General features: G+C 48.6%; 1 pseudogene; it reads left to right on the top strand.

Annotated features, from left to right (window-relative positions):
- Positions 1-46: 46 nt before the first annotated feature.
- LOC139604258 (serine/threonine-protein kinase PAK 3-like) lies at positions 47-17,026 on the top strand (annotated as a pseudogene).
- The last annotated feature ends 3,908 nt before the right edge of the window (positions 17,027-20,934 follow it).

Genomic DNA, 20,934 nt, shown 5'->3' with positions numbered 1-20,934 from the left:
CTGTAGGGGAGGTTGGTTACTGCTTTGCATAAATTCACAGACTAACATGCTTTGTGATGCTTTGCTTTGTCATACTTTGCTTTGTGATATCAGGGCATGGTTGCCACATCGTCGTGGTGACATCAGAAGGTTGCCTTGTTGCACGGAAGGCCTCAGTGCCAGAGCAGCCCTAGGGCTTGCTGAGATCAGGAGCATCCTCCTGATTGTGGCCTTTGTCAGTGTGTAGCTGCACACTGACAGGAGTCTTGGCTTTTGTAGTGTTGGGGTAAACTTGAACAACAGTGCTACAATGATTGAGCAACTCGCTGCTGCAGTTTGCACCATGTATGGCACTGTTTATTCCGCCTATTTCATGACTAGCCTGGCAAGTAAGTAGAGGTTTCAACTCTATTTAGGTTAGGGTGTAAGCTAACCTGGCTTTTGCATGTCTTCCTGCTCTTTCTTAGTGGCTGGGTTGATTTTGAAAGAGAAAGAGCATTAGGATGCCAGTGGTTTGGTAAAGCTCCTGTCAGGGCGTTCAGCTAAAAAGGGGGTGCCTGTAGCCACAGGGGCAGCATTTGCAAGGGAACCTGCAGGGCTTCCGTTCCCTCCAGGGAGAGTCTGTGGCAGCAGAGTCTGTCATTTCCTCAGTTTGCTGGATCAAGCAGGACAACTTCCAAAATGCAGACTGGGAGGCCTTCTCAGAAGGCCTTCTAAAGACTTTGTAGTTCTCCCCAGAACTGAGGGAAAGCTTCTTTTATTCTAAATTTTGTAATGAAAGGATTTGACTGTCTATTTTGACCCTTGACTGAGTGCTAAAATAGTGATTCCCTTTGCAGTGAAGTGCAAATTCTAAAGCCATGAGTGTCTGCTCCTGAGCCCTGGAGCTGCTGCTGTGCTGTTTCACAGTAGAACTGCCACAGCTCAGGGGGATTTTGGGGAAGCTTTTCTGGGTGACTGTTTTCAGCAACTTAATGGGAATTAGTGCATGCAACTTCTGTTTTTTAAAAAAGTACCTGAAAGACAAGAGAACAAGAGCTGCTTTATCTGTTGAACAGAACAGAAGCATTGAGTGTTGAAGAACAATTTGCGTTTTCTTGATCACGTTTGTATTCATTTACTGGCTAAACAGGCCGAAGTGTAGGCACAACCAAGATTATTGTCCTGATCTCTTGCTGGCTGTGTGAAAGAAGTATGTCACGTGGAGGGATGTTGATAAAGAAAAATACTCTCTGTTTGGGTTGACTTCTTCTCTTCTGTGGGATTCAGCAGCCCAGGCAGTTTTCTCACAGCCCTTGTTCATTTTCCCTTGCCCACTCCAGATCACATGATCCGTGTATTCAGAGGTGCTGATCCTGAGGTGAGTGAGAAAGGAACATTTCATGTTCCTGGTGTTTAAGAATTGTAGAGCAAGCTGTGAGCTTGGCCTGTGGCAGCAGAGTGTAGAGGGCCAGCTGGGTAGGCTGAAAGAAAATCCATTTCCATGTCTGCAGCAGCAATAACAAAGGCATTGCTGGCTTTTTCCTGATTTTCCATTTCAGAACTTTCAAGGAATGAAAAGCTCATTTTGCAGAGAGAATGTTGCTTCTTGATAGTAGCCAGGGCATAATGTCTAATTCAGAACTATTAGCAATTCTGTTGAATTAGCCCATTTAAATTCAGTCACAGTGACTTAGAATCCCATTGTTCTCAAAGTTTCTGATTTGTCCTTAGTACAGCTGGTTGTAGAAATAGAGCTGAATAGAATAAAGTGCTGAATAGAAATAAGGTTATAAATTATAGGTAACTTTCTGTCCCTCACACTGCTGTCTGTCCACAGATCACAGAACCAACAGCAGTCTCTCCTCTGGCTCCCTCTGCTCATGGAAAGGAGGCCAAAGAGGAGGCAAATGAGGTGGATGAGCGCCAGCCTCCAGCTGTGGTCACACCACAGCCTGACCATTCTGAGCCAGTAAGTGCCAGTTGTGTGTGCTGCTGTCTTTGGTGCAAGGCAGAGCTGCAAGTTTCTGACCAGCCGGCACTTGCTGTGGCTGGCTGAGGATGCTGAGTGCTGGAGTCCTGCCAGGACCTGGTGATTGCCCCCAGCCTGTGACAGCTGGACAATGGGCTTTGATCTGTCATGCTTAGGCAGCAGCTTCCTGGCATTTGGACAGGGGCCAGCCTGGAGCATGGATGCTCCCTGATCCCAGAGCAGGGAGCATGTCAAAGACACTGTGCTCAGCCTTGTCAGATACACAGGGGACACTGTGGCGTGGAGGGACCTGTCCCCCTGCACAGACTGGCCAAGTAGCTGCAGGCACAAAAAAATGCTGATCTGACCACACAAGCTCTTTGTGGTGCTTTGTCCCCACAAACTTCTTGGGTGTGCTTACTTGGGACTATTTCAGAGACACGCTGGGGATGTAGAGCTGCTGCTTGAAGTCAGGGATTTTGGTGCCTTTGTTGTCAGGTTGCTCTTCTGCCTCTTCAGGCAGAGCAGCCAGTAGCAGAGCAGATAGGTGCTCTGAGTCTGCCTGTTTCTTGGTCTTTGATAAGCTGCAAGGAGATGACTGTGTTGTCCATGAAGCTGGGGGGGGCATTCTTGTCTAGTGTGGCAAAAGAAACAAAGTGAGTAGTTCTGAACCCTTCTTCTGAGGCAAAAACCAGACATTGCATGTGTCTGTTGATACCTTCTATTGTGTAGTTTGCTTTGAAAACTGCATTGGAGCCTAGAGTGGGAGCAAAGCTGCAAGTCCTTGACTGCTGTCTTGTAATGCTAAAACCAGGATGTACACCTTGCAATGATGCCTGCTGTATCTGAAGTGAAATGGGCACCTTTGTGGCTGGGGAGCTGCGTGGGCCAAAAGGACGCAGGGCTGGCGGCCTTGAGCCGCTGAAGATGAGGCAGCGTGTGGCCAGGGGGCCAAGAAGGGCCAGGGCACGGTGGCCGTGTCAGCAGCAGGGGGGCAGCAGGAGCAGGGCAGCGAGCGTGGCCTGTGCTGGGCAGCGCTGCGGCCACCGCTGCAGTGCTGGGTGCAGCTGTGGGCCCTGGGAAGCAGAAAGTCCTTGAGGGGCTGCAGCGCGTGCACAGAAGGACAGGGGAGCTGGGCAAGGGGGTGCAGCACAAGGCCAGCGAGGAGGTGCTGAGGGAGCTTTAGCCTGGACAATGGGGGCTCATGAGGGACCTTCAGGCAGACTTCCATAGATCCCTGCCTTAGATCCAGAGATCCAATGCTCAGCACAAGGGCTGTTTCCCTGCCAAACATCCCTTCACTGCATCCAAGTGCTTTAGACACTGGAGTAGGTAACACTTTCATATTTTGTTTGTTTATTTGTTTGTTTGTTTGCTAGAAGGAGAAGCCTTGTGTAATTTCTCCTTCTCCAGGGAGCAAGGGAGCTTTTTCTCAATCTTTCCTGCCCTTTTCCAGCACTGGCGGAAACACATCACTTTCAGGTTAACGGCTCCCGTGTCTTTTGGCAGCCCAGGGAATCAGTGTGTGTTGTATTTGGGAATTGAGCAGGAAATCAATGCCCTTGCATTCCAGCTGGTGCTCAGAGATTAGAGGAGCTGGGAGGGGCTGGGCTGCATTTCTGATTCCAGCCACTTTAGCACCATCAGTGTGCTCGAGTCCAAGAGAAGAACTTGCCCGAGCACAGATGCACAAAGAGTGCAGTTCCCAGTGCAACGCTCTGGGTCTGATTGCATTCCATAAGGACCCACACGCTCCAGATTCCCCAAGAGTGTGGGTTACTGAAGCAACAGGAGAGCAAGTTCAGGATGGCTGCAGATCGGGGCACTGCTACCGAGTGTTGATGTGTGTAGTGACAGAAAGGACAGTATTGATTCAGGGTGACCCCCACGTGGTGAATAATGTGCTTTGACTCTATGATTTAGAAGGTTAAACAAATGCTTTCTTAAGCTATGTTATATCACACTAGTACTATATTAAAACTATACTAAAGAGATACTATACTAAAAAGCTACTAAAGAAAAACTTGTGACTGTCTCCAGACAGTCATGACACAGCTTTTATCTAATTGGCTAATCAAGCTAAACAACTATCACTAAAATCCAATTAACAAATCACTTTCAGTAAACAATCACTAGAACACATTCTACATGTACTAAACAACAAGAACAGCAAGTAGAGATAATAATTGTTTTCTCTTCTTCTCTTAAGTTTCTCACTACCTCCCCTTAAAAAAAACCTAGGAGAGAGAATTATATCTCTCTGTGTTCAAAGAATGTAAATACCACAGTACAGTAAAGAGAGATTATAAAAGTGAGATCTGTCTGTCTATCTATTTGAATCTTCCTGGCTCTGCTCCAAAGCAGTGGAAGATGCAAAGCTCACCTAAAGGCATCCCTTCAGGAGAGGAGTAGAGACAAGTTCCATTGACTGATCCTGAGCAGGCAGAGATGTTTCCCCCTCCAGAGATGGTTGTTTTTTCCCCTCATGTTTCCCTACTCCAGCCTTTTCTGACCTGAAGCCTTCTTTTTATCCTTTAAATTTTTGCATGTCCTAAGGGAGTGGAACTATCCCATGCTGTAGTTGGGGTCTGGTGACTTTGCCCATACATGCATTACATGACACATGGTTTCCTTCGCTGGCATCCCCAGGGCTGTGTAAGTGCATTTGTTAATGGGGCCTTATGAGAAACTCTGTTACTGCTGGTCAGAATTCTCAGTTGACAAAAGAGGGAGAAGAAACACCTTGGTCCTCCTCCATTTACTCAGATGGCCATAGAGGTTCTCTGACTTCCATCAGAGATCTTTGCATGCATGCTTATCTCCTGAATGACCCCATTTTCTAACAAGAGTGTAGATGTCAGGAAGGAGGAATGCTGGTGCAGGCCTGAAGGGAATGTGAACTCCAGAAGTGTCTCTCACAAGGAGTGAGCTCACCCAGGAAGCCACCTGCAGGGCCAGGATGGAGCTGTGGGACAGGGCGGGGTGTCAGTCACCACTGAAAGACAAAGAGGACATGGCAGAAGCAGAGGGAGGCCCTCACCAGACCCTTGAGAAATGCCACACCTTCCCTGTCAGCTGCCTGAGAGGCTGTTGGAGCTTCAGCCCCAGATGGCCCCTGATTGTAGGGCCAGGGTCACTTTGGAATCTGTGCCTCCCCACGGGCAGAGAAGGACCCAGCAGAGCAGCAGCACAGTGCTTTGGGAGCGTGTGAGCCCAGCAGTCTTTGAGTCTTGGCCCACAAAGGTCGTACGGGAAGGTGAAACCCATCTTGTCTTGCTTTCTGTGCAGGTGCTTCTAGAGAAAGAGCAGGAGCAGACTGCCTTATCTGAGATGCCATGCCAGATTCAGGGAGAGCTGTTCCCTGCCCGAGAGCAGGAAGAGCAGCTCAGGCAGCAGGTGGAAGAGCCACAGGAGAATGGCCAGGTAAGCCTGACTGGCCAGGGGACAGAGGGAAGGGCAGGAAGAGGGGCATAAACCAGAGCTCCTGGGACTGAGGAGGCCAGGAAGTCTCACAGGCACTGAAAGGACAGAGCCTTGGAATCTGCAGAGACCAGCACCGGGACAGGATGGTTACAGTGGAAGCAGAGCTGGGGAGGGAAGCAGAAAGAAGGGGCTGAATAAATGTGATTTTGAGGCTAAAAGAGGGAAAAGCTGATCTTGATGGCAGCTCTCAGTCACTTGCTCTGCTTTTGTGTGTACAGAACATCAAGGCAGAGCCACAAGCAGAGCTGCCTGAAGCTCAGAGTGACATCATGGCAGCAAAGAGGAGGAATGAAGACATCCAAGAGGAGAAGAATCTCCCTATGCAGAGGGGCAATCAACAAAAACAGGTGAATGAAGGAATGGCAGCCACTCCACGCATGAAAGAGAGTCCTTTCCGTTGTTGTTTACAGAAAATTGATGAACAGGTGCAGGCACAGCTGCAGGAAACTGAGGCTAGGATCAAGGCAAGGAAGAAGAGGCTAGATGAAAAAATTAAAATCATCAAAGAGAAAATTAATCGCCTCCTTCAGGAACAAAAGGCTCTAGAAAAGCAAGTGAGTGAAACAGCAATAGCCACTGCAGTCACCCAAGGGGTGGTTTCTGCCCTCCTTGCCTTTCCAGTGCAGAGCAGCAGGGGGTGGGTGATGCCTCTGAGGCCATCCTGATGAGGCCTCTGTCAGAGCTGCTCTGAAGGGCACTTCCTGGTCTGCTGAATCTCAGCTGATGCTCTAGACAGTGGCATTACTCCCTTGGCCATTTAGCCAACACTCATCCGAATGAACTCCTGCTGGCTTCTTCCAGGTGACCTTGTTTCTTGAGGTGTTTTTGCAGGTGAACATGGTCACTCACGTAGATCTGGAATACGAGCTACAAGCTGTCTGTATCCCTTGTGAATCTGCTCCTGTCCTTTTCTTTACTTTCTTCCCAGTCGATGACTCCTGGCTGACGGGGACAAGCTGTAGTCTCTGACTGCTTTGTTCTGTTTGACTTGAGGTGGAAGTGTTGCCATCCTACCTGGCAGCCTGCAGAGAGTTCCAGCAAATGATGGGCAACCAAGAGCCCCGAGGCTGGCATGAGGCCCAGGAACTGAACCATCCAGAGATGCTGCAGGATGAGCACCTCCCGAGGAAGGTGCAGAAAAAGAGAATTTCATGGCAGGAGGTAGAACATTAGAATGAGGAGCTGCAAATGTATCTGCAGACCTAGGAGGGGGAAAGGAGTCTTTGGGAGGAAGTGGAGGGGTCGTTGCTGCAGTCATCCTTTAGAACAAGAAACTGGCTATGACCTCGAGTAAAACCAGCCTTTGGTTTTGACCATTTGGTTTCACAAGTGGACATCCAAAGCAATCCAGTTGAAGAGCTCTGCATGTCGCTGACAGCAGCTTCCTAAGGGCTTGCATTTCAAATGGCAATCTCTCTTGCATTTCAGGGCAATCTCTGCCACACCTTCCTGACATAAACTCATTTCTTGTCTCAGATCTACACTGACTCTGACACTGAAGCTGCTGCAGAAGCAGCAGTGCCGTCCCAAGGAGCCTTTGCTCTCCAGCTGAAGAAGTGGAGCCTGAGCACTTGGTTCACCTCCCGTGCTGACCCAGCTGCTGCTCAGCAACAGGAGATGGCGGGTGACTCCCTGGAGCAACTGAGTACGTCTGGTATCTTTCTTATCTGAGGGACAGTGTATTGTGTGCACGTGTCAGCATAGCTGTACCAAAGGGTTCTCCTCGGTTTAGTGTCACAGAAGTGCTGGCGTTGCTCCGAGGCAGCAAGAGAGAGCTCTGGGTGTTCCTGCTGCCTCTGAGGGCAGCTTAGACTGGCTGGAGTTTGCCTGGGCTTCCCTCTCTGCCAAAGGCAGAAGCAGGGATTGTTCCTGGATCAGCAGAAGGCTGTGACTGCTTGAGTCCTAGCCACTGGCAGAATCCCTGCTGAGATCAGTCTCTAGGAGAACACATCAAGCCCTTTGTGATTCTGCAGCACAACCCAATGAATCTGCTTCTTGCCCTTAACAGCTGCCAGTGCTGTGCTCTCAGATAAGATCTGGTAGGGTTGAGAAGAGAGCCCAGTGGATTCTGTGTCTACCATCACCTGTTGGGACAAAAAGGGCACTGATCTGCGCCTCGGTGTGGCCGATCTCAAAGCCCATCCTATTGTGTCCTGAATGGGGGCAACAGCTTGTACAGGGCTCAGGCTCCCTCTGGCTTCTTCCAGTCAGTGCCTGTCAGTGCTCATGCTTGGCCTTTGCCAGCCTTGTTGTGGTCGCTGCCCTGCCCCTGAGGGCTGGTGGGAGTGCAGAGGCTGGAGCCTTCCTTAGCTGGGAGGGTCCCGCTGCTGCCCGGCTGCTGCAGCGCGGAGCTGCCTGAGGCAGCAGCCCCTTCTCTGGGCCGGCTGCTGCGTCGCACGGCCCGGACTCACAAGAGGGTCAGCATCTCCTCTGGGCAGCTCTCTGTGTCACAGGGCGCCTGAGGAGCACTGCTGTCCTCTGTGCCCATGCCCGCCGTGCCGAGTTGGGAGGATGGGGACGTGTGCGGTGCCGAGAGGGCGAGTGCAATGGGAGCGACTGATCCGCGCTGTCGGGGTGGAGAGAAGCGGCGTGGTTCTTCACGCGGGGCACGGGCAAGGGCGTCTTTGAGCTCAGCCTGCTCATAAAGGGTGAGGGCCCTGACGCTGAAAGCCCCGTCGGGATTGCTTCTAGCATGAGCTGCTCTGGTTTACAAACGCAGAGGCATTCTTCTGGCAAACTGCTGCAAGCTGGAAAAGATGGGAACACTTGGCAATAATTCCTCCTGTTCTGAACTTGACATCTGTTCAGAGGAATTGATTCTAGATGTCCAGGTGCATTTAATCTTAGCAAGTAGGAAACCTTTTCTAAATCTCACAGTGTTTATTCCCAAGAAAACAAAGGCACTGTTAGTCCCAGCTCTCCTTAATGTTTCTAGATGACAAACTTACTTGCCTTGGTAGGTGTTCTCTTCTGGTCTCAGTCTCTGAATGTATCTCCCTGTGCTTCCCTGTGTGTCTGCTGTCAAGAGGTCTCTCACTTCAAAGGATGCTAGAAATCAGTCTCTGTGCCAGCCACTTGTGCTGTGGACCTGCTGTTCTTTTCTTGTTGTTCCAGTTCCTGTTCCTGTTGTTGTTAGCCAGCTGTCCACAAAGGGAGGGCTCAGAGCCCCAGACAGTGGGGCTGCCTTTTGTATCTCCTAGAAGCTGGGATCTCTGCTTTAAAGTGAACATCTTGCATTTTGTTTCCCTCAGGGAGAATGGCGAAGATGGAAAATCCTATTATAAAATACATTGAACTGGAAAATATTGGCAGTGGGTGAGTCCAAGCAATGTTAATTTTACCAAACTATGCATCAGGTGTTTTGCTGGTGGAATAGGTATCAAGTGTGAAGTCAGACAAGCTGCAAATGTGTTCAGGCACTGGGCTTAGATTGTCAGTGCTGATCAGAATTTCTAAGTGTGCTCAGAAGGCATTGTCAAAGACATCTCCATGCTTCCAGTGTCCTGCAGGTCTTAGGCATTTACAGCACAGATCTCCTGCGTGGGCTGGCTTTCACTGCAAGATCTAAATGGCTTCTCCTTTCTCTGCTTCTCTTTTGTTTCTAGGACTTTTGGAGATGTTTGTAAAGCACTCGACACTGCCACAGGAGGAGAGGTAACTGTCAACAGCACCTGCAGACTCTGCTGCACTCGAGGGCTTTCCCCTCTGGTGTGAGCTGTGGCTGGAGCTTTGGGCAGAGCTGTGCTGAAAAGGCACAAGAAGCACAGACTGGTGCCAGCCCGCAAAATGCATTTGGGACTTTGTCCTCCTCAGCTGCCAGAAGGAAGGCACGGAGGGCAGCGGCTCCTTTCAGAGAAGGACGCGCTCACTCGCTCTCCATTGCTGAAACAAAGGTGGTGCCTTCGAGCACCTCACTGCTCTTTGGGGCTACAGCTTCAGAGTCCTGAAGTCTCATTTCTGGCTGCCAGCAAATACATCTGAAAGTTACTGGTGGTTCCTTAGCCACCTGCTGCACTTGGGAACTGCACACAGGGAGAGATCTGCAAGGCGTCCCTGAAAGCCCTAAGCCCTGCCCATAGCCCAAGATGTATCCACAGAGTTTTAAGGCATGGATTGCTTCTTCTGAGTCGCAAACAAAGCAGCAGAGAGTGTGGTCAGAGCTTTGTGGGTGATAACTGAGACACTGCTGTTACCAAGTGGTCAAGGCAAAATGTCAGTGGCCCCACATGTCCTGTAACTGGCTCCCAAGGGAGCAGAGAAATGGGCTGTTGGAACGTCAGTTCCTAATTACTGCAGTGCCTAATCACAAGGCAGTTTGGCACAGCTCAGCTGTGTCATTGCAAAATCACTCGCTCCATGTGCCTTGTGGTCTCGTGCCACCAACCTCTCAAGTTACTGATTTTCAATGTCATTTTAGGTGGTCATAAAGAAAATACATCTTCAAGGACTGAGGAAGAAGGAACTAAAAGTCAATGAACTCATGGTCATGAAGGTGAATAAGAATCCCAACCTGGTCAATTGTTTAGACAGGTGAGTTGTGCTTTTGTCCCATGAATGTTTGTTCACATATTGCAAACATGCAAGGTAAAATCCCACTTTGGTCACTGGCAGAAAATAGAGCTGTAATTATTGGCTAATTATAACTGCTCTTTTCATCTCCAGTGGATGGGAAGAGATTGCATTTTGTCTGCATGACTCTTCGCTGGCACATGGTATTGGAAAATTGTTCAAAAACCCGGATGAGTCGTGTCTTACTAAATCAATGATCTCTATATTCACAGCCACCACTTTGTTTTGGAGCTTGATTTTTTTCAAGTGTCTTCTTAGGTCCAGGTAAACTAACAAGGATTTCCCTTGGATTGTTGCCACTGTTTTCCATTGCTATGCATGCCAGGAAGACTAGGTGCTTTGTTCCAGAAACACCATGCGTGACAGGTTTTTTATCTGGGCTGTTACTAAACTGCACATTTTGCTTGCTGCCCATCTAAGACATCTCCTTTTTCACAGCTGTGCCTTTCTCCTTGAGACTGCACGGATGGCAAACAAAGCACAGCCAAGAGGGAATGTCTATTCCTTTATTTTGTCTTTGTCTCAAAGGGACCTGAAAAGAAGAATCAACCCGTCTTTTCCACACAGCAACCTAGCCATGTACATTCATCTCCACGCCCTTGTTTCCTTCTTTCAGCTACCTTGTGGGTGAGGAGCTCTGGCTGGTTATGGAGTACATGGATGGAGGCACTCTGAGCAATGTCATCAGCAAGACCTACCTGTCTGAAGATGAGATGGCAGCCATCAGTCGGGAGGTCAGCAATCCCATCCGTGTTTCCAAGGGCTTGGGCAGGATTGTCTGGGAAACAGGGGCTCAGAGCTGGAGTGATTTCCTGTGCCAAGCTTTGTTTCTGTGTTGCTGCTATTCTATGGGCAAGTAAAAGCATCTCAAGTGAAAGGCCTGCCAGTGCCCCTGCACTCCCTGTACTCAGTGCCAGTACTCTTATCTCCTGCTGTTGTATTCTCGCTCTGTCTCTTGTATTTGTATTTGCTGTTCTCCACCTTGCCTCTCTAAATGTTTGCCTGGAGTCTGTCTTCACTGCATTCCTTGCCTGTACAAGCAGAGGTGCTGGTGGCAGGATTTGAAATGATCAGCAAAGAAAAAAGACTCATGTCTCACAGTCCTCAGCTGAAAAGGATAGTAGTGCAGCCAAAATGCTCTTTGCTTCCGGAAAGTGACTGGTGGGATATTTCCAAGCCTGTGCTGAGGCCAGCAAGAAAATCTTTGTCATGCAGCCTCCCACACAAAAGCGATCCGCTTCACACCAAAGGGACGGCTTTTCCTTTCAAAACCCCTCCTTTGTCCTCTGCATGGAAAAAGCACGTCCACTGCAGCAGGAGTCATCCTGGCTGGTTTGCAGAGCACAGCCTACAACAGCAGGTGCTGTTGCTCTTTCAAAAGCTGATGTGCCTTTCCTTAGAAAGGTCCTGCTCTGCAAAAGTTGGAGCAGCAAGCTCTTCCTCTCAGTGGCCATTACTGTTCTGCCATTACTCCCCATTCCCCTGGAGAGGGAATCTTTTAGATTCTTTGTTTCCTTTCTTGTGTGATGAAATCACATCACTCATTTTTGCCCTCCTGTTTCTGTTTTCTCGCTCAGTGCCTGCAAGGACTGCATTTTCTGCACTCAAACCGCGTCATCCACCAAGATGTGAAGAGCTGCAACATCCTTCTCAAAACCGACGGCTCTGTCAAGCTGGGTCAGTATATTTTGGTCAGGTGCAGCGTTCCAGGAATGTGGGTGTGGGGCTGCTTGGAGTGACTGCCAGCTCCCCAGAAATGGTGCTGGTGGCAGTGCAGGGACCCCTGCTGCGAGCTGAAGGCACCGTTGCAACGTGCACAGAGGTATAAGGAACCACAAGCAGTCAAGAGTGGCGTTGCTCTGTGTGTGTCCCTTCCAGACAGAGGGAGCTACAATCTAAAGCTTCAGGGGCATAAAGTCCACTGCTGTGAGCAGCCTTAAGAAACCTGGGTTTTTTTGGAAACGGCCAATTCCATACTCCCTTGGCTAAAGCCTCAAGGAAATCGAGCGTGCGCAGTTCTCCAGGAGATTCAACAGCACATTCTTAGCCTGAGAGTGGGGAATTCTTTTGCTTGGTTTCCTAATTGGAGCTGGCTTTCATGGTTTGTTGTTTTCTCTACAGCTGACTTTGGCCTCTTTGCTCAGCTCACCCCTGAGCAGGGCAGGTGGAGCTGCGTGGCCGGCACTCCTGGGTGGCTGGCGCCTGAAGTGGTGACAGGTCAACCATATGGCCCCAAAGTGGACATATGGTCTTTGGGAATCGTGGGCATCGAAATGGTGGAACGAGAAGTTCCTTACTGGAATGCAACTCCTGTCTTGGTAAGGTGCAAATACTCACTGATCCCACTGTCTTTCTCACCTGTCCCATGTTCTGTGTGCCATTGGACAAAATCCCATTGTCATCTGCTGGCACCACTTCCACCAAGGTCTCCTTCTAAAAATGCCCCTGCAACACATCAGCATCTGCTGTAGCTTTGGTTGTATCAGAAAGGGAAGTGGCAGTTCAGAAACCTAACCAGTTCAGAAACCTGCCATTTTGGCCTCCAGCCATGCCTGACATTTCTCACTTGTTTTTTGAACAATGTTGGAACTCTGTTTCTGAAGGACAAGAATTTTTCAGTGGAGAGGGTAGACATGTGATAAATATCCTGAGAAATGGAGGTTAGACCTTCCCAGTTTCAATTTTATAGAAAACATAAGAAAAAAAGGAAAAAGAAAAGTAAACAAAAAAGAAAAAGAGAAAAAACCTACTACCAAAGCAATGCCCAAGCAGTTCTGCTTGCTTTCTCATTTTTGAAACACAGCTCTTCTCTTCCATTCTGTAGCATCTTTTCCAAATGCTGTGGGTCTTCGAAACTTTCAGGCTTTCAAGTCATCTGTACATGGTTCAGTCATGTGTGTGGGTGGCCTGGATAAGTTTAGGATGTGTTTTTCTCCGACTGCAGTTAGAATTGTTTGCCAAACCCTTGGCTGTTTCTTGGTACTTTAACAAGTTGATGAGCTTGCAGGCAGGTGCCTGGGCTGGGATCCAACGTGGGCAGTTGACACCGGTGCTGTGTTTCTTTACCACAGGAGCAGGGCCATCCCTGGCCTGCACAGTTCTAATGACAGGGAGGACTCCAGCTCCCCACCATGGCCAGTGGCTGAGCTCAGCTGAGAGTCAGGATAAAACCCTCTTTGTCACCTCTGGTGATGTGGGAAAAGGAAAGAAAGCCGCATAAATTATTTGTACACAAGGGGAGTGCATTGCCATTTCTGGATTTGAAATTCTCCTTTGGGTTAAAGAGGATAATAGCAAAGTCTCTTTGGTCACCATCTATTTCAGTGCCACAAGCACAGAGTTATCGTTACAGTGGTGGGCATTTTTATGGAGACTCCAAGGCCTCTTGCCATTCATATTTTTGTCTATTTGAGATGGATTCTTGAATAGTTCCAAGTTGGTGTCCTATGTTTCTAAATACCATCTTGCAAAAGCAGAATGAGCTCTGTCCCTCTGACTTGTCAGCATGTTAGAGCTTGGTTCCACACGAACCACACTGGATAACGATCAGCCAATGTCTTGCCAATCTACACTGTAATTCCTTGGCCTGAGGAGTATCAGAAAGACCTGCTGAGCTCCATGGACACTGTCAGCTGCATGGAAGTGAGCATCCTTGGCCTTGCTGAAGAAACTGGAGCTCAGCTTAGGTTAGATGCTCTTGAGCAGGAGAAAGGCTGGGATCGTCAGGTGTTTCCAGAGGCCAGCGTGCCCAGAGGGACTGAGCTCTGGGGAGCAGCTGGATGTTTCTGCACATCATGGAAAGGGATTGCCAGACAGCTCAAGCCTCACCACAGGCAAACACTCCCCAGCTCTTCTCAGGCAACATTTGCTTTGGGTTTCAAGTTGTTCCCACTTGTCTGTCTGTGAAGATGCCCCTAAAACCACAAGGCAAGCCTCTCAGAACTGGTGTTACATTTCCAGAAATGAAGAAAAGAAGCCCAAACACAAGAAAGTTGCTAAGGCCTGGTTTTTAGAGAGGAACTTACCCCACTGTGCAGTTTCTTCTCACTGGGAAACATGCTTCAAACTGGCGCATGAGGGTGTAAAGGCCACAGAGTCTCTTCTGCTTCTTGTGCAGTGCTGCTGAAACACTCAGTGATCGTGTTTCTCTCCTAGCCCAAGCCACATTCTGCACGTCACCAAGCCAGAGCCTGGTGATGTGGAGAGCCTGCCAAAACCTCCCATTTGTTTCCTGGCACTTTCTGGGATGGGCCTACCATTAATGCATTGACTTGAGTAGCCAAATGAGTAGAGGGTGACCGTAGGGATGGAACCTCTCCTTCTGATTTGACCATGAAAAGTTTTTCTTTTCCATGTAAGGAAAGCAGAAATTTTCAGGCTGCTGAGAGACAGAGCTGCAGGTGGCTCCTGTGTGTCCAAGGAGGCGTCTTCATCCCAGTACATTTGTGCATGCATCTTAATGTGTCTGTGTTGAAGATGAGATTCCAAATGTTTGTTTCCTTACCTGAGGAACACCTGGTGGATTTCCTTTCTTTCCTTCCAATTCCCATTGTTTTCAAGAACAAAGCAAAAAGCTTGATTAGTTTTGTTTTATGGCAGCTGCTCTTAAGGGACCAAGAAGCACTGCAGAGATACTTTTCCATGTACTAACCCTTGGATATAGTAGAGTTAGTATAGCAAAGTCCTTCTTCCAAAAAGCCTCTCAAGCTGGTATGAATCTTCAGGGAAGGAAATGTGCTTGTGGTGATGTAGTTCCCACTAACTAGGTCAGTCAATGAAATCAGCTGCCAAGGCAAGATCTGTGGGATGTTGGAAAAGCTGTGGCTGCATCGGAGTTTGGGTTTTTGGTTGGTAAAGGAAAGTCATCTCTGGGTCTCTGCCAGGGCAGAAACTGCCACTGCAGAGTGGAGCTTAATCAATGGGACCCAGGAGAGCAGTTACAGATAGGAAAGAAGCAGGTGTAGCCTGGTGTCTCCTTTTTCCCCAGCCTCAACTCCTGATAGCCACAGGAGGAAGACAAAAGCTGCAGCAGCCCAACCTATTCTCATCTTGCCTGCGTGACTTCCTGAGCTGCTGCCTGCAGAGAGACGAGGCGCGGCGCTGGTCTGCCAAGGAGCTCCTGCAGGTAAAATGTGAAGGGGCTGCAGGTGAAACAGGGTCTGAGGGACGGGCTCCTCCTCCACTCAAGTCCAAGGCATCAGATGAGCCCCCTTCCTCCTCACCTCCACTCTTGGTGCTCTTCAAATGAAAACAGTGAGGAATCCTAGACTGGGCTGGGCTGGCAGGGCCCTGTAAAGGTCCTGTGGTGCAAGTGTCCTGCAATGAGCAGGGACATCTTTAAAGAGATCAGGTTGCTCAGAGCCCTTTGCCACCGGAGCCGGAATGGTTGCAGGGATGGGGCACCTACAAGCTCTTGGGGCAAGCTGTGCCAGGGTGGCACCATGCTCCAAGTAAACAAGTTCTTCCTTAGACCTACTCTGATTTGATGCCCTTTGTGTTTAAAAATATTTGTCCATATCCTATTGTAACCGACCCTGTTAAAGATGTCCCCCACTTTCTTCAAAGCTACTCTGAAGTCTTGGAAAGTGGCAATAAAGTCTCCCTGGGGCCTATTCTTCACAAAACTGAATAACTCCACCTCTTCTCCGCATTTCCTGAGCAGAGAGGTGCTCTGTCCTCTGACTGTTTCTGTTGCTGTCTTTTCTAATTTGGTGGAGTGTTCAGTTTTATCTAATGGCAAAAGAATTGAAGCAGAGCAATGCAGGGTACAGAGACATGAAATGGTGGTGGAGGAACCCAAAGAAGCCAGTCCCAGCTGAGCAGTCAGAGATTTGGCTGTGGCAGGAGGGGCTGTGGGGGCTCACTGTGAGCCTCTGAGGGGCCCTGGTTTGTGCCCCCCAGCCCACCCTTGGAGGTTTCTGGCACGCAAACAGGGACAGCTGGGAGGGACTTGTCCCAGCCCCATCTGCTGCCTGGCACGCTCAAGCAGACGGGAACTGCGCCAGGGTTACTGCCAGGTTGTGTGGCAGAGAGGGAACTGCAGGACCCAGTGCCACTGGGCTGGCCCTGCTGGGAAGGAAGGTGCCATCCAGCACACGAGGGGCAGGGCATGGAAAGGTAGACATTGCTTTCTGTCCCTGGGGGAATTAGCACAGTGCCTGTCTTTCAAAGACAGGGACCTATGTGAGTCATTGGAGTTTCCTGAAAGGAAGATAACCCAGGGACAGAAAGCACCATTTCTAGAGCACTGGCAGGGCAAAGATCCCAACAAGATAAACAAACCTGAATAAATGGATGAGCGGGATTCTGGGCCAGGTTTGCCTGTGATGGCAGGGTCCTGCACATGACTGCTGGTAGCAGATGGTGCCATTGCTCCTCTTTCTGGGTCTTTTTAGGACCCAGAGCAATCCAAATTGAGCCTGTGAAGTACTGAGCTTGGAAAGTAATGGTTCACTCTTCACTGTTCTTTGTCTTTTTGTTGTTTGTTTGTTTGTTTTGGTTTGTTTTTTAATTTGTTTGTTTTCTTTTTTTTGTTTTTGTATTTGTTTTTGGTTTTTGGGGTTTTTTTGTGAACAGCATCCATTTGTAACATCAGCTGAGGCTGCATCCACCCTGAGACCACTCATCATCTCAATGAAGAGGAGGATGGAGAAGCAAACAGTGCTATAATCATATCAGGACCATTTTCTCCATAGCCATCTTAGAGTAGGATTTAGAGTAGGACTGTAGAGTAGGATTTAGAGTAGGAGTATGTGGAGAAAAGACAAAAGACTGCACAATTCAATGTGAATCAAGGACAAGCCATTTATTGTGCTTCTAAGCATAGTTTATAATTAGTTCCTATCCTAAAGGTTTCTATAGACATGCATTGTTTGGTTGGTTGCTGCACTTTGTCCAGCATCTCTTGACTGGTAGCTCTATTTTGTCCTGAGGCAAGCACGCATCTTTTCCTTAATCTAATTGGTAGATGCTGTAAGGGTCATTTTATTTGGGTTGCTACCCCTTTGTCTGTCAGCAACTCTTCTGCTTCACCTTTTTATCCACAAAGTTGAATGCAGCTTTATTAAAAACCTAACCTAGTTCTAGAAGGTTAGTTAGTTTAGTTAGCTCCAGAGGTTAGGCTGGTTCATTTAGTGCCTGTCCATTTTTCTGCAAATACCACCCTACAGGATTATAGAGTAGGATTGTAAAGAAATAAAGTTTCTGAAACTTTAACTCATCTGGAAGAATCCTTTCTTTCTCACCCTGTGAACAAGCTGAGCATTTCCTTCTGACTTGTCAGCTGTCTATTAAAGGTGCAAATGGCTTCTTTGGTGTTGTGAAAAGTACATATTACAGGATAGGCTCTTCACAGATATTAAAATGAACATATATATATATATATAAATTAATATACTATATGTGTTATGTTATCTTAGTCAGTAGTACTGTATTTTTTTCAGTAGTGTGGTATGTTGCGGTGTGATGTCATGGTTTGCCTCAGATACCCCAGGTTCCTCCCTGATAATTCCCTGCCAGGTGTGTCAATCATCCCTCCTTTCCACACCCTGACCCCTGCTGAGCGCTGTCTGTCAATCCTGGCATTCCAGAAGGGCGGCGAGTGATTGGCAGAATTCAAAAGATGCCCTCCCCTCCTGGAAGGACATTGGGCCATCCAGGTGTTCTCAGTCCCTTGAGACTTCCCCGCCCCGTACCTGGCTGGTGGTCCCCTGTGTTCCTTCCCTTGCCCTCTCCCCCGGCTAAAAGGGCGAGCAAACCATGCGGTTGGGAGTTCTCCTGGAGCCGTTGATGGATTCAGAGGCCTGTGGGCCAGGAATAAAGCTCTGGATCGAAACCCTCCATCAGAACCAACTCCTTTCCTTCACCTCGCCTTAAAGCTTCTCCACCAAAGGTAAACCTGAACTCCTGCATGCCTGGACTTGCCTCCAAGCGCCCAGCTGCAGCATCCAGCCAGCCAAAAGTGTCTCTGGGGTAAAATTCCACAGTTGCTGCTATTTGGTCAAGCAGCAAAGGCCAGACAAGCTCATGTATGTCCCGTCCGGCTATATTCACAGAATCACAGAATTTCTAGGTTGGAAGAGACCTTCAAGATCATCGAGTCCAACCCATGTTCTAACACCTCAACTAGATCATGGCACCAAGTCCACATCCAGTCTTTTTTTAAACACATCGAGGGATGGTGACTCCACCACCTCCCTGGGTAGATGATTCCAGTATTTGATCACTCTTTCTGTGAAAAACTTCCTCCTTAATTCTAGCCTGTATCTCCCTTGGCGCAGCTTGAGACTGTGTCCTCTTGTTCTGTCTGTTGTTGCCCGGAGAAAGAGACCGACCCCCAGCTCACCACAGTCACCCTTCAGGACGCTGAAGAGAGTGATGAGGTCACCTCTGAGTCTCCTTTTCTCCAGGCTGAACAACCCCAGCTCCCTCAGTCGTTCTTCACACGGCTTGTGTTCCAAGCCCCTCAGCAGCCTCGTTGCTCTCCTTTGGACACGCTCAAGCATCTCAACGTCCCTCCTAAACTGAGGGGCCCAGAACTGGACGCAATACTCAAGGTGTGGCCTCACCAGTGCCGAGTACAGGGGAAGAATGACCTCCCTGCTCCTGCTGGCCACACTATTCCTGATACTAGCCAGGATGCCATTGGCCTTCTTGGCCACCTGGGCACACTGCTGGCTCATGTTCAGCTGACTGTCAACCAGCATGCCCAGGTCCCTTTCCTCCTGAGCACTGTCCAGCCACACCATCCCCAGCCTATAACGTTGCAGAGGGTTATTGTGGCCAAAGTGCAGGACTCGGCACTTGGACTTTTTGAACTTCATCCCATTGGATTCTGCCCATCCATCCAACCATTCCAAGTCCCTCTGCAAAGCCCTCCATCCCTCTGACAGATCGACACATGCTCCCAGCTTAGGGTCATCTGCAAATTTGCTAATGAATGACTCTAAGCCCTCATCCATGTCATCAATAAAAATATTAAACAGAACTGGCCCCAGCACAGAGGCCTGAGGGACACCACTGGTGACTGGCCGCCAGCTGGATGCAGCACCATTCACCACCACTCTCTGGGCCCGGCCATCCAGCCAGTTCCTAACCCAGCAAAGAGTGCTCCTGTCCAAGCCACGGGCTGCCAGCTTGTCTAGGAGTGTGCTGTGGGAGACAGTGCCAAAGGCCTTGCTGAAATCCAAATAAACAACATCTACTGCCTTCCCTGCATCCACTAGGTGGGTTACCTGGTCATAAAAGATGACCAGGTGGGTCAAACATGACCTACCCCTCCTAAAGCCATGCTGACTGGGTCTGATACCCTGGCCATGCTGTAAATTCTGTGTGATGGCACTTAATAGAAACTGTTCCATTATCTTGCCAGGTACTGAGGTCAGGCTGACTGGTCTATAATTACCAGGATCCTCCTTTGCACCCTTGTTGTGAATGGGTGTCACATTGGGCAGCTTCCAGTCATCCGGAACCTCACCAGTGAGCCAGGACTGCTGGTAAATGATGGAGACTGGCTTGGCAAGCTCATTTGCCAGCTCTCTCATTACCCTGGGCTGGATCCCGTCTGGTCCCATAGATTTATGAACATCCAAGCATTTCAGTGGTTCTTTGACTGCCTCTTCTTGGATAATGGGGGGACCATTCTGCTCCCTGACACCATCAACCATTCCAGGCGGGCCGGTGTCTTGAGGGCAAGTCATCTTCCCACTAAAAACTGAGGCAAAGTAGGCATTAAGCACTTCTGCCTTCTCCTCATCTGGAGATGCTAAGTTCCCTCCCTTGTCCAATAAAGAACAAAGGCTGGTCTTACCCTTCCTTCTAGCATTAAGGTATTTGTAAAAACAGTTTTTATTATCCTTTACAGAAGTTGCCATTCTAAGTTCAAAATGAGCTTTGGCCTCCCTATTTTTTTTTCTGCATGCTCCAGCAGCCTTCTTGAATACTTCCTTAGAGACCTGACCCTCCTTCCAATGCTGATACATCCTCTTTTTATTCCTAAGTATCTCCAAATAAAAAAATATTGGTAATTATTTCAGTGGTAAATATAGTTTTAGGTTATAACATTATGTAAAATAGAAGCTATGCGATGTAAGATGCTTTTTTAACTAGCTCAAGAAAGGGATGGGATAATCAAGAAATTCTTTGCCCAGAGATAACAGCAACAGGACACCTAAAGCCCCAAGAGAAGAATTCTTGCGTCCTTATTGGAAAAGACCAACTTTCTTCCACCTCCTTCGCGACTTTGAGGAGCCAACTGGATTAAGGGGGAGTACTTGACAATAACCAGAGAACACCCTTTGTTTGAAAAGAATTTATGCATCATGGATGAGATATATGAATATGCAACAGGCTATTGCTTTTAAGGGCTAATCCTTTGTTAGCCTGCGTGCTTTCGGGGCATAATTGCCCAGGAGGCACCAGGACTGTCTGTATGTCTTTGTTTTTATTGTCCTTTACTGTTCTAACTCTGATTGTCTGAATTCTTATTACTCTAACTTTTATTACTATCTTAATAACCATTTTATTGCTATTAAACTTTTAAAATTTTAAAACAAGTGATTGGTGTTTTTTGCAGTGTGCTTTGAAAGTTGGGAAGACTCTTCATTCATCATCTCCAGAGCACACTGCCCTTGGCCAGCACACTGGCCCGTTTTGGTTCATGTGTGACCCTTCTAGTTGAGGCAGAAAGGACAATGGCATTTGAAGACAAAACCAAAGGAAGAATGAGGCAGCCCAAACATCTTGTGCAGATGCAGGCCTTCAGCTGTGACTAGAGAGCATTGGGGTTCCTGCCACTTGGATTTGTATCCCTAGGTGCAATGTCTTTGGCGGGAGGAGAGCCTTGCTCAAGTGAGAAAGCAGAAAGATCAGAGAGGGTGCTCGGGAAGGTCTCCTGTGGTGCGGAGCTGTCAGCGCCTGTGAGGTGAGAGCGGGCCCGGCCTTGCCCGGGGTGG

This window comes from Agelaius tricolor, unplaced genomic scaffold (genome assembly GCF_023055355.1).
Source record: "Agelaius tricolor isolate 1412-34295 unplaced genomic scaffold, bAgeTri1.0.p SCAF_48, whole genome shotgun sequence".
NCBI lineage: Eukaryota > Metazoa > Chordata > Aves > Passeriformes > Icteridae > Agelaius > Agelaius tricolor.
The sequence above is the reverse complement of the archived record's forward strand: the minus strand, read 5'-3'. Positions and strand labels throughout refer to the sequence as shown.